Source organism: Saimiri boliviensis, chromosome 5 (assembly GCF_048565385.1).
Source record: "Saimiri boliviensis isolate mSaiBol1 chromosome 5, mSaiBol1.pri, whole genome shotgun sequence".
NCBI lineage: Eukaryota > Metazoa > Chordata > Mammalia > Primates > Cebidae > Saimiri > Saimiri boliviensis.
Window position 1 is genome coordinate 20,730,180 of NC_133453.1, and position 12,816 is coordinate 20,742,995.

The 12,816-nt window shown below is 38.6% G+C and overlaps 1 long non-coding RNA gene across 1 annotated transcript in view; it reads right to left on the reverse strand.

Moving 5' to 3' along the window:
* The window catches only part of LOC104650977 (uncharacterized), a 163,718-nt gene extending 151,814 nt beyond the window's left edge, over positions 1–11,904 (reverse strand). The window contains exons 1-2 of the long non-coding RNA XR_744537.3: positions 11,554–11,904; positions 10,347–10,537 (exon numbers count right to left, since the gene is read on the reverse strand). This is a non-coding gene — a long non-coding RNA (uncharacterized LOC104650977). The remainder of the gene's footprint in view (positions 1–10,346; positions 10,538–11,553) is intronic.
* Between the last annotated feature and the right edge of the window lie 912 nt (positions 11,905–12,816).

Consider the following 12,816-nt stretch of genomic DNA (forward strand, 5'->3'; position numbering starts at 1 on the left):
GTTTGTCAAAGATCAGATGATTGTAGATGTGTGGCATTATTTCTGAGGCCTCTGTTATGTTCCATTGGTTTATATATCTGTTTTGGGACCAGTACCATGCTGTTTTGGTTACTGTGGCCTTATAGTATAGTTTGAAGTCAGGTAGCGTGATGCCTCCAGCTTTGTTCTTTTTGCCTAGGAGTGTCTTGGCTATATGGGCTCTTTTTTGGTTCCACATAAAATTTAAAGTAGTTTTTTCAAATTCTGTGAAGAAAGTCAATGGTAGCTTGATGGGGATAGCATTGAATTTATAAATTACTTTGGGCAGTATGGTCATTTTCACGATATTGATTCTACCTATCCATGAGCATGGAATGTTTTCCCATTTGTTTGTGCCCTCCCTTATTTCTTTGAGCAGTGGTTTGTACTTCTCCTTGAAGAGGTTTATTTCTTTCTCTTGCCTGATTGCCCTGGCCAGAACTCCCAATGCTATGTTGAATAGGAGTGGTGAGAGAGGGCATCTTTGTCTTGTGTTCATTTTCTTTTTTTTTCTTTTTTTTCTTTTTTTTTTTTTTTTTTTTGAGACGGAGTTTCGCTCTTGTTACCCATGCTGGAGTGCAATGGCGTGATCTTGGCTCACTGCAACCTCCACCTCCTGGGTTCAGGCAATTCTCCTGCCTCAGCCTCCTGAGTAGCTGGGATTACAGGCACGTGCCACCATGCCCAGCTAATTTTTTGTATTTTTAGTAGAGATGGGGTTTCACTATGTTGACCAGGATGGTCTCGATCTCTTGACCTCGTGATCCACCCGCCTCAGCCTCCCAAAGTGCTGGGATTACAGGCTTGAGCCACCATGCCTGGCTGTCTTGTGTTCATTTTCAAAGGAATGCTTCCAGCTTTTGCCTTTCAGTATTATATTGGCTATGGGTTTATCATAAATAGTTCTTATAATTTTGAGATATGTTCCAACATATCCAGTTTATTGACCCAGCAATCCCGTTACTGGGTATATATCCAAAGGATTATAAATCATTCTACTATAAAAACACATCCATATATGTATTTATTGCAGCACTGTTCACAATAGCAAAGATTTGGAACCAACCCAAATGCCCATCAATGATAGACTGGATAAAGAAAATGTGGCACATATATACCATGGAATACTATGCAGCCATAAGAAAAAAATGAGTTCATGTCCTTTGCAGGGACATGGATGAAGCTAGAACCATCATTATCAGCAAACTAACACAGGAACAGAAAACCAAACACTGCATGTTCTCACTCAAAAATGGCAGTTGAACAATGAGATCACATGGACACAGAGAAGGGAACATCACACACCAGAGCCTGTCAGTAGGTAGGGGACTAGGGGAGGAATAGCATTAGGAGAAATTCCTACTATAGATGACAGGTTGATGGGTGCAGCAAACTACCATGGCACGTGTATACCTATGTAACAAGCCTCATTCTGTACATGTACCCCAGAACTTAAAGTATAATAATAATAATAATAATAATAATAATAAAAGAATTGGATGGTAGTCAACCATTCTAGGTTTTTAAAAAAAAAATCAGGGGGAGGCATCATCTGAAAAGAGTTAGGAGAAAGATAAGACGACCAACTCATCCCAATTTGCCCAGGAGTTTCTCAGTTTGAGGACTGAAATTTCTGCATCTTGGGAAATCCACTTCTCAGGCAAATGAATACAGTTAGTCACCCTTGAAAAAAACTATAAGATTGCATTCTTGTTTTATTTTAAAATGTCCCTCACATTGAACTTATTACATCTCTCTTTCTGTATTTAGATGCCAATTAGTTTTTTTCCCTCTATTTATTTTTACGTAGTGTGGAAACTCTTAAATAAGGAGTACATCATGTGGATATATATTCACTTATACACATATATGTATGAAATACACACACACACACACACACACACACACACACACACACACACACACACATTGCTCTTAAGGAAATGAAGTATTCTTTACCTTACTCAGCATCATCTCACATTGCATGAGCCAGGAAGTAACTTAGACTTATGATCAAATCTAATCCTATGACTGGGTCTAGTTTTTAAGATTAAAAAGTACAAAATACTTTGAAAACTTAAAAGCAGCATACACGTGAGGAAGTAAGCTACTACTGATGCTACTACTGATCTGTTCACATTAAATACCACTAGAACAAAACTATTTTTATAATCTCAACGATTTGAAATGTATAGGTCAGTTATGATAAGGACAATTGATTTTATATATGAAAGTAAAATCTAAGTTGAAAAACAGCTGTAGCAAAAGTGTCAAGAGCAATATACTGGGTTATTAAAATTATAGCCATAATATTAAGATTAAGAAAAGCTTAAATCCACAAATTCAGATAAATAACATCATTAATAAATGTTGGAAAAGCATGAGCACTTGACTCCTATTTAAGATCACATTTTCCATCTTCTACTTCTACCATAATGATTTTAAAACTGGAAAACACAGGTTACAAGCACAATTATCAGGGTACTAGAAGTAAAGATGCTAGGAGTTAGTAAGTAACATCTCTCTGTTTGAAATAAATAGAAGTCATCAGACCCAAATGAGTTATATACAAGGCCAACTTATTAACATACGCTTATGTTACTCTAAAAGCAAGGTGTTCTAGTAGATGAGATACATTTTAAAATAGAGAAATAAAATTAGGAACTAGAGATTGCATACAGCTGAGCTTGATGTTGACCCTGGCTATATTCCAAAGTGAAAGAGCCAACATAGATAATCAGCCAATCATGCTAATTTTCATTAAAAAAATACTGACAAGAAGGTCAGAAAAATACTATACAAAGAATATATTTTGATATCAGCAAGTTGAGAATATTTTGTTTGTTATTTATTTTATGAAATTTCCTTCTCTATCTGTACATACATGCACACGTTGTCTGTTGATAATGGATCAATAACAGACAAGTAGGGTGCAGTAAGATGTCTGCAATAGATGTCATCCAGTATTTTTCTTAATTACTACAAGTCAAGATATATCCTTATCAAGTTTGTATTAAATACATATCTGGTGATAAAATCAGTTTTCAAAAAGAACTTGAACAACTAGAATTAAAGATTGCATTGATTCCTATTAAAGTCCTGTACTTGGGCCTCAGAAGGCAACTGTGTCAGTGGAGCACAGTGGTTACCTGATGTCACTATGAGATTGTTTATAAAATGCTTGGGAATTTTGGTTGATACCAATCTTTTTAGGAGCCAATAGTTGCCAAGAAAAACTAATACCTACTTAGCTCACACCAGTAGCTGTATCATGTTTGAAACAAAGAAGACAGTGCTCTTACAGCAACAGTCCTTGGTTTAATGCTTGTGGTAGTCAATTTGGACTTCTATAACAAAGTGCCATAGACTGGGTGGCTTATAAACAACAGTCATTTATTTCTCACAGTTCTGTGGCTGAGAAACCTAAGATTAAAACATCTTCAGATTCCATGTCTGGTGGGAGCCCTCTTCCTAGTGTATAGGCATTTCTCATGTGGTGAAGGGGTGAGGGAGCTTTCTGGGGTCTTTTTTATAAAGAAACTAATGCCACTTATGAGGGCTCCACCCGTATGACCTGATCACCTCCCAAAGCCCCCATCTCTTCATTCCATCACATTGGGGATTAGGTTTCAACATATGAACTCAGGGAGTGGGTGGGGCAGAGACAGTCTATAGAAGTGTGAATATATATTCACATATACATACATGTGTATGCCACACACACACACACACACACACACACCCAGCCACACACACACACACACACACACACACACACCCAGCAGTCCTGATTAACTGAGGCTTATCGGGACTGCTATATGTAATACCAGTCCTGTGAAGAGACTAGAAACTAGATTATAGGAGGAGTGATTATTAGAGAAAAAACAATACTGTAACTGTTGACAGAGCACAGTGGAGGAATGATAATTATTTTCAAATATCTGAAATTAATTTTAAAGAAGAGGGATTGAGCTTATTTCACAAATCTGCAGAAGAGAAAAATCTGATCAATAGATCTGGATAGGCAAATTTCAACTCAGTTCAAGAAAGAACATTTCAAAAATTGTACCTTTTTTAATCAAAAGAATGAAATATCAGAAATGTCAAGGGTATGAAGACATGGATATTTTCATATAATTGAAATGGGGATGGAAATTTGAGTTTTTCCTGGAGAAGAAATTTTTAAAAATATTTTCAAAACATTGAAAGCCTATATCCTTTAGAAATATGTACATTTACATGAATAATTAGAAATGATGGACAAAGTTTATAAGAAAATTAATTGCAGCATTTTTTGTAGGGGTATTTTGAAATAATCTAGCATATATATGTATATATATATGTATATATATTTTAAGAAACAACATAGTATCCCATATGTTATATATACGTGTGTTTCATGTTTCATGTGTATATATATGTTTCATGTATCTATATGTTTCATGTTTATATATATGTTTCATGTATATGTTTCCTGTATATATGTATACATGAAACATATGAAACACACACACACATATATATATAACATATGGGATACTATGTTGTTTCTTAAAAAGCACAGAGGAGAAAAATGTTTTGTAGACATGGAAATAGTCCATAATACATTATTAGTAGAAAAAGAGATTCCAGTCTTTTAAATGTACAGAGAAAAAAATTAAAATAAGCTAAAGTATTAATATTGCTATCTGTAAAATAAAGAGCTAATTTTTTTCTTATGTGTTTTACTATTTTTTCCTGATCTGTCTAAATAAAAAATATGGATTTTGCCATCAGAAACAAACAAATGAAAAACAATGAAGGCACAGAACATGTGTTTGTGCATTTCCAGTACCTGACTCATAGTAAGAAGGCTACACATTTTTGTTGAATAAATGAATAAATTAATTAAATGTTATAAATATTTTATGAAGTTAACTCTCTAAAAGAGTTAATAGCTTCCCATTACTAGAAGTGTTTAAGCAGATGCTGAATGACTCTCAGCATATTTGGAGGGCATTCTTATTTTGATTTAGATCAATGGTTCTCAAACAGAGGCACCTGGAAAACCTAAAATACTCTCCCATTTCACAAAACACAAATTTCCAGCCCCTGACACAGGTTTATTGCATCAAAATCTGTAGTTGTTGAATGGAATCCCTGGAAAACCTGCAGGAACTGTTAGAATTTCCTGGGGTGGGGGAGTATATTAATTTGTTCTCACACTGCTAAGAAAGACATACCTGAGATTGGGTAATTTATAAAGGAATAAGGTTTAATAGACTCACAGTTCCACACTGCTGAGGAGGCCTTATAATTATGGCAGAAAGCAAAGAAGAAGCAAAAACACATCTTACATAGCGGCAGGCAAGAGAACGTGTGCAGGGGAACTCCAATTTATAAAACTATCAGACACAAGAGCAGAAAATCAAACACCGCATGTTCTCACTCATAGGTGGGTGTTGAACAATGAGAACACATGAACACAGGGAGGGAAGCACTACACACTGGAGTCTGTTTGGGGGAAATAGGGGAGGGACAGTTGGGGGTGGGGAGTTGGGGAGAGATAGCATGTGGAGAAATGCCAGATATAGGTAAAGGGGAGGAAGGCAGCAAATCACATTGCCATGTGTGTACCTATGCAACTATCTTGCATATTCTTCAAATGTACCCCCAAACCTAAAATGCAATAAAAAAATTAGATCTTGTGAGACTTATTCACTACCACAAGGACAGTATGGGGAAACCAGTCACATGATTCAATTATCTCCAGCTGGCCCCATCCTTGACACATGAGGATTATTACAATTCAAAGTGGGATTTGGGTGGGGACATGGCCAAGCCATATCAAGGAGGGGAAAAACTTCTGAGATTATTTTCATTCAGCTTGAAAATCAACCTGTGGTGCTGAGCTGGTGGCTAAGGTGGGATCTTGTAGAGGTTGCCAAAGACCTTCCTGCTTGCTGTTCTCTGGCCTGAAACATTCTTCTTCCAGGCCCAAGGAACTCAGTCCCTTACCCTTCTCATCTTCATTCAATGCCACCTCCTCAAAGAGGTTTCCTTTGACTCTCACAAATTGCAACCCCTTCCAAGGGCTTCCCACCTAGTGGGTAGGCATCCCTGCTCTAATTTTTCTATAGCACTTGTTACTTTCTATAATATCATATAATTAACCTATTTATTATTGTTGTTTTTATTTAGTGTTTGTCTCTCCTGCACTAGATAGTAAGTTCCATCAAAATAGACATTCTTATCTAATTTTTGCTCACATAAGCATCCCCAAATAGTACCTGGTACATAGTAGGTGTTCAATGATTGTTTGGAAATGAACAAAAACAATGAATAGATCAATGTCTATGGTTCTAGTTGTAGGTGCCTGGCTCCTGCTTTGTGATAGTTTAGTGATATTCCATTTAGTCTATGCTTTTCTTTACAGAAAAGCAAACTTTTTCCATAAAGGACAAAATGGAAACATTTTCAGCTTTGTGAGTTATAAGGTCTCTGTGGCAACCTCTCAACTCTGCCATCATAGTGAAAAGGCGGCTATAGACAATATGTGAACAAATGAGGACAGCTACAGCTATGTTCCAATAAAACCTGGTTAAAGGCAGATTTGCCTCATGGGCCATAGTTTGCTGACCTCTGCTCTGTCCACATTTCTGGAAACCTCATTAAAACAGAGAGGGGCTGCGTATCTGGCTTTACTAACCTCATGCACAAAGCTCTTGGCTCTAAAGGATGGGATCTTGGGGCAAGTATTCTTTACACTAACACTGGACAGGCTTCTTTAAGTTGGTCACAATGAAGACATCACAGGATTTTGTTGATAATGGCAATAAAACCTACACCCAATAGGATGTAAATGGCATTTTACATGATTGCCTAAGGAGAATACGGTGGATGTGGGGATGAATCTCCACTCCCTCCTCACTAATTGTAGTGGATCTTTTCCAGTACTGCCTGCCTTACCCTGTGTTTTGCCTTGTGTCCTGGCTGCTTTTCCTTTTGGGAAGTCTACTATGTTGATGTCACAATGTCTCCGACCAATATTTTCAAAATGATTCCTCCCCAATGGGTTTCTGTAGAGCCCTTTAATGGCCTTCAATATGCCCTGCTCATTACAGGTATGTGAGGCTGCAGCACTGTGTCAAATCATCTCAGGGTTTTTGTTATGGAAATCTAGGGGTTCAGCATTTTCTGCAGAGAGGGGAAAGCCAGGCTGGGGGCACGTGACAGCGAAGAGTTTGAATCCCTATGCCATGAAGAGTTTCTCTCTGCTTTATCTGATCTTAAAACACTTCCCCCACATGGCAGGAACAATCCACTGTCTGGCAATTTTAGTATAACTCTCAGTGACATATCCCTTCAGGAAGTAACTCGGGACACTGCTGTTTAATTACATGGCACCCAATATTAATAAGTACCAGATATTTGGAAAATCTAAAGGATTTGGTTAATCTTGTGGATATTCTCCTTAAAGAGCCACAGTCATTGCTAGTTTTAAAATACTATTACAAATAACATTTGTGCAATCTACGTTTGGGCATCACTTAAGACCTCCAGTAAAGGTGCTGATTCCATTTCTAATAAGCAGGCCAGCAATTTCTGGCATTTACCTGTTGGACCAAATAACTGAAGGCGACATCTGGGCAAGGGCAGTGTCTTGGTCTGGCTGCTGCAGGCCATGCTTATGGCCTATGGAAAAAAGAGGTCAAACATTTTGGCCTCTAGATCAATCCTCATTTAAAATGTTGCATCTAACTATAGAAAAAAAGTACTGATTTTGTCACAGAAATTATTGTTCTTGTTATCAAACCAAAAAAAAAAAAAAGTCAAAATGGAGAACAGACCTCAGGATAACAGATTTATATTATCTCCAAAATGTCAGCCTTGTCCACCCAGAATAGCCTCCAATTTCTCTTAAGGAGAATGAACTAAAAAGACGCTTTTCTTGGATCTTGAAATCTATGGGAATTTATTGCCTTCATTCTGTGCAAAAGGACAATATGCAGTATTTGTTCTTACAGGTGTATTGCTTCTTTAAGGCAGGCCCACATCCCAGCATTTCTGTATCCTCCAGAACGTGCCATCCGGGCCCTGGCTAGGGAAAAAAAGTCCTCTTTCCCACAATCTGCATTGGCCCGAGCTTCCGTCCAGCCTTATGCTCTCAATCCTTGCTCGCTCCTCCCCAAGGGAAAAGCAGCTGATTTTACCGTGTCGGCCCGTCTGCCGCTGAGCCACCTCACTGGTATTTAAGGTCACCACTCCGTACAGCCCCACTCCTCTGCTTCCTGTCCACTGTGACAAGCCTCATGGCATAGGACCAACCCTGCAATTTCCCTGCTCATCCATCATCTCCACTGGTGACTGACTGGGTGAGGCAGGAGAAGCTGTCAATACAGACCCAGGTCCCAAAATATAGATCAGGCAGAAAGCAAACGGGTCTCCTTTGCCTACCAACTCCTAGTATGCAGGAATCCCTTCCTTAGTCAGTACTCTAAAGCAGAGGAGACATCCCTAACCACCAAAACCTTGAACTCGGACAACTGCGTTTTCAAGTTTCATTTACAACTCTGCTGAGTAAATGAAGGTTCTACTTGCCCAAATCCCTCCCTTTCTGCAAAACACAGTGTAGACTCTAAGTAAGCAAGACACCATTGCAGTCTATCAATCCAATCCAATCCAATCTGCCCTCTGTCATATGTGTGTTCTTTTACTTGCCTTTATAGGAGTCAATCCAAATGTCTAAATTGTCACATTATTTGTCTAAGGATTATATCCAGATGCTCACTTGTTTCCTATGATTATTACATCAAAATCATATATTAGTTTGGAAAGACACTATACATATTTCTGTGGTGATAAATTGAAATATATTCATCCCATTTATTCTCCAGCCTTTTTTCTTCAGGTAATATTGACATGTGAAAACAAACAGCCTTTTATCTCTTTTAGACAGCAGCATTTTATGTCCATTTATAGATGGACTAAAAATATCCCCCCAATATTACTTGTAATTTGCAGACAAAAGGAACCTTCTTTCTTGTACACACACACATGCACGTGTATGCACGCACACACACACACACACACACACACACACACACACACACACAGAGTTGCAGGCACTTATGATGGAATAGCTGTTAATGCTACTGCTGACAGCAAAAACTCCAATTACCCCAGGATTTGAGTAGTGACTGATTCCTGATTTATTTTAGGCAAATTAGGCAGCATAATGAGTAAAGCAAATACTTCAAGGATCAAATTTAAATGAATAAATGTAAAGAAATTCAGGTGTAAGTCTGACTTCCATAGCTATTTCTTCAATTGTGGTAAAGTCTTGGCCGCTGCAAACATCAATTAATGATCTGCAGTTCCAACAATAACAAAGTCCTGCTCAGAATGGATTTATGGAAAATTTGGTCAGTGTGATCCAAAGCTACCAAATTGGCACGTTTACTAGAAGTAGATGTAACAGATTATACTTCACAAGACAGTGATGACAAAAAATTCTGATTGTTTCTGGGAAATTGGAAAAGAAAAATAATTTCTTAACCATTACTTGTCCAACTGGCTGTAATAACCAACATGTGCATTATGTTTAACAGTGTAAAATATATTCTCACAAACATTATCTCATAAAAATCTCAACACAACCCAGAAGTCCATGAAACGCACTTGATAAAGACACAGAAGCTCTGGTCAGTTAAATAACTTCCCTAAAGTCATGCAGATATAGTTCAAACAGCTATAAAAACAGCTGAAACTACAAAATAAATAGCTTGAAACAACTGTATCAATCCATTCTTATGCTCCTAATAAAGGCATACCTGAGACTGGGTAATTTATAAAGGAAAGAGGTTTAATTGAATCACAGTTCCACATGGCTGGGGAGGCCTCACAATCATGGCGGAAGGCAAAAGGCACATCTTATGTGGCCACGGGCCAGAAAGAATGAAAGCCAAGCAAAAAAGAAACCCCCTTATAAAACCATCAGATCTCATGAGACTAATTCACTATCATGAGAATGGTATGGCGGAAAGCACCCACATGATTCAATTACCTCCCACCAGGTCCCTCCCATAACACATGGGAATCATGGAAGCTACAATTCAACATGAGATTTAAGTGGGGACACAGCCGAACCATATCAGCAACCATTCATTAGAATTTGCCAGATTGTGGCACAGCCTCTTTTTGGGGACCAAACTAGACAATCTCATTCACTGGCAGTGTTTTCCTAATCAGAGATGACCGATTGGTGGCCTATGGAAGACAGCAGACCAGCAGTGATCAAGAGTACTCTTAGGACAAGACACCCCAAGATAACCAATGCTAGCACATACCTCTTCGTAGCCAGCCTGTCGTGAATTCGTCTGCTGCCAGGTCTGAAACACACGTAATACTTCCCTCCTCAGGTTTCCAGGGACTCTGGGATGTGCTTTCAACAAAACAGCCTTACACACGAATTATTGGTATTGTCAAATTCTCTGTCTTGCTCCCTTTCTCACCTCTCTTCATTTCTGGACACCTGTGTCTGGGAACAGAACAGCAAAACCTATATTAAAAATACATGAGCAAAAAAATTATCTTTAAAAATACAATTTCTAATTTGAATAGAATGATTCAATATATTAGTAATCCTCAGAACAGAAAGTCCTTCAAACACCTAATATTCAGTCAGCTTCCTACACGGCACTTCAAATATGGAGTTTTAGAATCACACTTCGAATATGGAATTTTAGAATCACACATATTTAAACCTGAAGGGAATTTAGACCTCCTAGTCCAAGCCTCTCATTTTCCCAAGGAGAAAGGCCGATGACAAGAAATACAATTTTGTAGGTTACACAAACTTAAATTCTTAGCCAAACTTAAAAACAAAAGTCTCCAGTCCCTGTTTCCAGTTTCTCTGCCATGACTTCCTATACGGAAACGATGGCTGGTCTCCTAAGCAACAATTCTTAGGATTAGTCGACTCACAGCTAGGTGGATGTTTTCGCTTTCCTATGAGCAGGAACCAAGAAAAATCTTCTCACCTCTTGCCCCTGAAGTTTCTCAGAGAAAAATAAACAGGTGAAAGTAAAAAAGAGTGGGGAGGTAATATACATATTTTACCAGCTCCATTTCTGGCACTGTCTTTGGTATTATCTTTAAACATACCAGATACTTTAAAACTGACCCTAGCACTGGAATATTCAAGTACTGGAGACAAAGGTACGCCTTATAAGAAACTGAGGATCTAATAAAAACGGTGAATTTCAAAGGGCATTGGTCTCAGCAGTGAGTAGTTGAGGGTGGGAGTGTACATTACTTCAACAGATGCCATTTATTTTTAGGATTTATCACTTTTCCCAATAATTTAAAACATCTTGGAGAACACAAAATATATTCATTTCTTTAATAACCCCTCAATGTAGGACACAGAGTAGATGCTTAGCTAATTTTTCTTGCATGAAATTGTGAAATTAGGAGAGATCCAAGATGGCTGATCACTAGCAGCTCGGGATTGTAGCTCCCAGTGAAAGCGCAAAGAATGAGAGGATGCCACACCTTCACATGAATTCTTGTTGCTCACGCACCAGGAGATTCCCAGCGGAGGAGCCCCACGGGTCGCCACTGCGACTCTTGTGACCGGCGATGCGGTTTTGCCGGCGCCTCGGAGCCTTGGTTCTTGGTGCAGAGTCAGAAAAGCACCATCAATCTTAACGCCGCTGATTTGGTCGGTGCAGTGGGTTGCTCAGATTTCGGCGCTGAGAATCAGTAAGTTGGACGTCCACTCAGAAACCTAATTACAAAGACGGTGAATACAAAGACCACAGATGGATAAATTTATAACGAAGGGAGGAAAACGGCCAAAAAAGGCTGAGAATGCCCAAGATTGGAACGCCTCTCCCTCAGCGGGGGATCACAGTTCCTCATCAGCAACGGAACAAGGCTTGATGGAGAACGAGTGTGTTCCAATTACAGAAGCAGGCTTCAAAATGTGGATAATGAGAAACTTCTGTGAATTAAAAGAACTTGTTTTAACCCAATCTAAAGTAACTAAGAACTTTGAAAAAAGATTTGACGAAATGTTAACAAGAATACACAATTTAGAGAGGAATATAAGTGAATTGATGGAGCTGAAAAACACAATAGGAGAACTTCGTGAAGTATGCACAAGTTTTAACAGCCGAATTATCAAGCAGAAGAAAGGATATCAGAGGTCGAAGACCAACTCAATGAAATAAAACAAGAAGACAAGATTAGAGAAAAAAAGGATAAAAAGGAACGAGCAAAGTCTCCAAGAAATATGGGACTATGTGAAAAGACCTAATCTACGCTTGATAGGTGCACCTGAATGTGACGAAGAGAATGAATCCAAGCTGGAAAATACGCTTCAGGACATTATTCAGGAAAATTTTCCCAACCTAGTAAGGCAGGATAATATTCAACTCCAGGTAATACAGAGAACACCACAGAGATATTCCTCAAGAAGAGCAACTCCAAGGCACATAATCGTCAGATTCACCAGGGTTGAAATGAAGGAGAAAATACTAAGGGCAGCCAGAGAGAAAGGTCAGGTTACCCACAAAGGGAAGCCTATCAGACTTACAGCAGATCTCTCAGCAGAAACCCTACAAGCCAGAAGAGAGTGGGGACCAATATTCAATATCCTTAGAGAAAAGAACTTTCAACCCAGAATTTCGTATCCAGCCAAACTAAGCTTCACAAGTGAAGGAAAAATAAAGTTTTTTGTGAATAAGCAAGCACTCAGAGATTTCATCACCACCAGGCCTGCTTTACAAGAGCTTCTGAAAGAACCACTACACA